General features: G+C 57.2%; 1 long non-coding RNA gene across 1 annotated transcript; it reads left to right on the top strand.

Annotated features, from left to right (window-relative positions):
• The first annotated feature begins 259 nt into the window (after positions 1-259).
• LOC119927399 lies at positions 260-2,290 on the top strand. The gene is made up of 3 exons (XR_005450409.1): positions 260-319; positions 1,720-1,761; positions 2,210-2,290. It is a non-coding gene; the product is annotated as an uncharacterized LOC119927399 (long non-coding RNA).
• Positions 2,291-5,175: the final 2,885 nt, after the last annotated feature.

The following is a 5,175-nucleotide window of genomic DNA, read 5'->3' on the forward strand; positions in this document are numbered from 1 at the left end:
TGGGGGTGTGAGGGGAAAACCTAGTGTTAACAGTGAAGCTGACCAGGTGTTTTTTGGCTTGCTAGATGTGAGCTCTTCTAGGCACGAAAACTTCCCCAAGGCCCTCCCTGCAGAACTATTATGTGGGGGTTTCATTCTCATGGGTGTTGACCCTACTCATTCTCTCGTTGGGGGTGGAGGGCAGGTAGTAGGTTGAAGGGCCTAAGGCTCTCTCTCAGAAGGCTTCCTGTCCACTCAAACTTGCTCTTTCTTTGTTCTCCAGCTTCTTGCTGTGGCTGGGGAAGTTCTAAAGGACATTGGCTCCTGCAATCCATCAATGGTGTGTGAGTGCTAAGTATATGCAGAGCACTGTACTAAGTGTTTGGGGGAATACAATGCAACAGAACTATCACACCTGTTGCCTGCCACCCTCTCACCCACCTCAGCACACCTGTCCCCTCTTGTCTGCAGTTCTAAGAGTTTTCCTTTTCAATCTTATAGGCCCAGTGGGGGAAGGCTGGGGGTGTTTCCAGACAATACAATACAGATAAGGGAAGGATTTGAGTAAAAGGATATGTACTTAATGGGGGCAGGAGGGGGGGGAGTTAATGCTTCAGGGTTTAGTGGGTTAGAGTAAGTGCATGGGTGAGCTGGAAGGGAAAATCAAGTGTGTGTATATGTGTCTGGGGGGGTGGAGAGATGAGAGCTTTAGTCAGGGAAGGCTTGTTGGAGAAGAAACAATTTCAGTAGGGCTTGTAAAGATTTGGGAGACTGCTATGTCCACTGTGTGGGTAGTGGGTGGGAGTTCCAGCGGGGAGGATGTGTGGATTGTGGATGGATGTAGTCCAGGTGTCCCCCTTTAGTGAGGACCCAGATTAGCTGATTTCCATGGTGAGGAAGAATGAGCTGAGCTTCCATCGCTAAGGGAAGGTGATGGTGGACCTGAGGAGACCCAATGTCCTTAATTCTTTAGATGGGTCAATGAATCCCACCTGAATCCACAGCCCTGTCCACAGGGTCACCCTGCCACATTCTTAGTCCTTTCAGAGTTGGAACCCCTCTGTGCATGACAGTGAATGCCTCTGAGGGAGTTGAGGGGATGTCGAGGGGTGGGGGGGGGATGGGAGGAGGGGAGAGTCTAGTGTTTAAGAGTGTAGCTGGTTAGGTGCTTTCTGGCTTGCTAGCCGTGAGCTCTTCTAGGCCAGGAAATTTCCCCAATTTTCCTCAGGGCTGTTTATGGGGAATATCATCCCTCACCTATACTGATCTCATTCATGCCTGTGTTGGGGGTTGGGGTGGGTAGAGGGGTGAAGGGCCTAGCACTCCATATCAGAAGGCTTCCTGGCCACCTCTCCATTCTTCAGCTTCTTGCTGTGGCTACATTAGTTCTAATAACACTGTGCTCCTGCAGTCAATTGACGTGAGCCTGCTGTTGGGTAGGGACCATCTCTATGTGTTGCCAACTTGTACTTCCCAAGCGCTTAGTACAGTGCTCTGCACACAGTAAGCGCTCAATAAATGATTGAATAAATGAATGATACTGGAATGTGTACTACATGCAGAGCACTAACCTAAGTGCTTGGTGTTAGTACAGTACAGAGGAGGTATGTTCCCTGTAGCCCTGACTCACCACCACAGCACACTTGTCCTCACTTGTCTCCTCATTATGATGTCTCCTTTCCTGAGACTTTGTTAGGCATGTTTTACATATTGTAACATAATTTCTTTTCAATATTCTAGGTCCAGCATCACTTTACTGAAGAGTCCCAGCTGACAATACAAGTGAGAGAAAGAGCTGAGTCTGTGTACCTAATTTCTGTGGGGTGAATGCTTCATTGCTTGGTGGGTGGGACTAAATGCATGGGTGAGTTAGAAGGGAAAATAAAGTGTGTGTGTGTGTGTGTGTGTCCACCCATCCTATTCTCCTATGGAGTTCTGTAGCCTCCAACTTGTATCTTTGTAGGGAGCATAGAAGGCTTTGGTATGGAGTACTGCAAGTCTCACCACTCCTCTTGTTTAGTCTGCCTTTGTACTGGAGACTTGTTGTTTAAGTCCAGGCCTCTCCCAACCTGGGAGTGTGGGGATCCAATGGCAGGGGTAGGGAAGAGTGGAGAATCCAGGCTTCTGTGGCTGTTCTCTCATGCCTATTGAAAACCAGGCTGATTTGTGGGATGTTGGAGAAATGTCTCTGGAGAAACTGCATCATTTGAGTTTCCTTCTCAACTTGCAGGAGCACCATCAGACCAATCACTCCACACAGTGTGCTGGGGGAAATCTTGGAAATAGGACCACCTCAACGATATCATAGCTGGTGAGAAGTAATTTAACTTGGTCTGTTATCTGCTCCGCAACGATAATTCCCTTCTCTCACTGACTCCAATGCCTATTTCCGTGACCGTCTGTTCTAGATTTAAAGGAGGCAACTTCCAGGGCTTAATTTGCTCAGCATAATCAATACTTTCACTACTATCTGACTGGTTCTATTGGGGCACGACCCCCCCCCCCCGCCCCCCCCCCGCGCTCCATCTGGTCCTATGCCCCCCAGCTCCGCTCAGTCTTGTTCTATGACTACCACTCCCGGGCTCTATCTGGTCCTGTGGCACCCCCCCCGGCTCTGTCTCATCCCATTCCCCCCACACACACCCCCAAACTGGTCTGGTTGTTTCTATCTTCCCTATTCCATCTAGATGTATTCCCTGTGCTCTGTCTAGTCCTTTCCCCCTGGTCCTTTCTCCCCCCGCTCCAACTGGTCCTTTCTCCCCCCGCTCCAACTGGTCCTTTCTCCCCCCGCTCCAACTGGTCCTTTCTCCCCCCTCTCCGACTGGGCCTTTCTTCTCCCCCTTCTCCGACTCGTCCTTTCTTCTCCCCCTCTCCGACTGGTCCTTTCTTCTCCCCCTCTCCGACTGGTCCTTTCTTCTCCCCCCGCTCCGACTGGTCCTTTCTTCTCCCCCCGCTCCGACTGATCCTACCCCCCCACCCTCGGGCTCCGACTGGTCCTATTGCCCCCGCTATCATGCTGTCTCCCCCACTCGGTCTTGTGCTGTCCCCCCTGCAGGTCCTATCGTCTAGTGCTATGTCCCCCGCCTAGTGCTATCCCCCCCGTTCCGTCTTGTACTTTCTCTCCCGTCTCGTCTAGTGCTGTCCCCCCCTCGTTCCAGTGCTGTCCACCCCTCCGCTCGGTCTAGTGCTGTCCCCCCCAGCTCGGTTTAGTGTTGTCCCTCCCTCCCCAGCTCGGTTTAGTGTTGTTCCTCCCCCCCTGCTCGGTCTAGTGCTGTCATCGTCGTCCCCCCTGCTCGGTCTAGTGCTGTCGCCCCCCCCCCCCCCCCCCCCCCCCGCTCGGTCTAGTGCTGTCCTCCCTGCTCCGTCTAGTGCTGTATCCCACAGCTCCGTCGAGTGCTATCCCCCCCGCACTGTCAAATTTTACCCCCCCCCCCGTCTAAATCTATCTCCCGTGCTCCATCAGGTCCTTTCCCCACTGCTCTGACTGGTCCTACCCGCCCCCCCGGGTCTGTTTCTATCCTCCCTGCTCCTTCTAGTTCTATTGCCCCTGCTCCGTCAGTTTCTATCCCCCCCCCCCCCCCCCCCCCCCCCCCGCTCGGTCTAGTGATATCCCCCCAACTTTGTCCAGTGCTCTGTGCCCTGCTCCGTTAAGTGCTCTCACCCCAGCTCGGTCTAGTGCTCTCACCCCTGCTCGGTCTAGTGCTGTCCCCCACCCCCCCCCGCCCCCGGCTTGGTCTAGTGCTGTACCCCCCACTCGGTCTAGTGCTGTCCCCCCAGATCGGTTTAGTGCTGTCCCCCCCCAAGATCGGTTTAGTGCTGTCCCCCCCCCAGCTCGGTTTAGTGTTGTCCCCCCCCCCCCCGCTCGGTCTAGTGCTGTCGTCGTCCCCCCCCAGCTCGGTCTAGTGCTGTCGTCCCCCCTACTTCGTCCAGTGCCCTCACCCCGGCTCCGTCTAGTGCCCTCCCCCCGGCTCATCTAGTGCCTTTCCCCCAGCTCCGTCTAGTGCCCACCGCCCGGCTCCGTCTAGTTCAATCCCCCCGGTTCGGTCTAGTGCCGTCCCCGCCCCCAGCTCGGTCTAGTGCCGTCCCCGCCCCCGGCTCGGTCTAGTGCCGTCCCCGCCCCCGGCTCTGTCTAGTGCCGTCCCCCCTCTCGGTCTAGTGTTGCCCCCCCACGGCTCGGTCTAGTGCTCTGCCCCCGGCTCCGTCTAGTGCTGTACCCCCCCTGCTCCGTCTCGTGCTGCCCCCCCCGTCTCGTGCTGCCCCCCCACTCCATCTCCTGCTGCAACCCCCGGCTCCGTCTAGTTCCAAACCCCACCTCTGTCAAATTTTTACCCTCCCACTGCTTTGTCTAAATCTATCCCCCATACACCGTCTATTCCTTTTCCTACTGCTCGAACTGGTCCTATAGCCCCCCCGCCCCTGCACCCCTCCATGGATCAGACTGGTGGTAACGCATCCCCCCCCCGGCTTTGACTGGTCCTATCGCCCCCCCCCCCACCACTCTGCCTGGTCCTACCGCACTCTCTCTCCACCGCTCTGACTGGTCCTATCGCCCCCCCACCCCCACCGCTCCGAATGGTCCTATCCCCTCCCCTCTCTCCGACTGGTCCTATACGCACTGACCCCAGTCTATTTATACCCCCCCCGTTCCGTCCAGTGCTATCCCCGTGGCACCGCCTACTGCTGTCGCCCCTGCCTGGCCTACTGCTGTTGCCCCCCCGCCCGGCCTACTGCTGTTGCCCCCCGCCCGGCCTACTGCTGTTGCCCCCCAGCCCAGCCTAGTGCTGTCACCCCCCGGCTCCGCCTAGGGCTGTCGTCCCCCGCTCCGCCTAGGGCTGTCGCCCCCCCCGCTCCGCCTAGGGCTGTCGCCCCCCCCGCTCCGCCTAGGGCTGTCGCCCCCCGCCGCTCCGCCTAGGGCTGTCGCCCCCCCCACTCCGCCTAGGGATGTCGCCCCCCCCACTCTGCCTAGGGCTGTCGCCACCCGCCCCGCCTAGGTCAGCCGACCCCCTCCCCGCCTAGGGCTGTGACCACCCCCCCCCAGCCCCACCAGTGCTGTCACCCCCCGCTCCGCCTAGGGCTGTCACCCCCCGCTCTGTCTTGTGCTGTCGCCTCCTGCCCCTTAAGTCTAACCCTAGACCCAAACCTAGACCCATCACTAACTCTCTCCCTAACTTTAGCCCTGGTCTGATTGCTGACCCT

Source organism: Tachyglossus aculeatus, chromosome 4 (assembly GCF_015852505.1).
Source record: "Tachyglossus aculeatus isolate mTacAcu1 chromosome 4, mTacAcu1.pri, whole genome shotgun sequence".
NCBI lineage: Eukaryota > Metazoa > Chordata > Mammalia > Monotremata > Tachyglossidae > Tachyglossus > Tachyglossus aculeatus.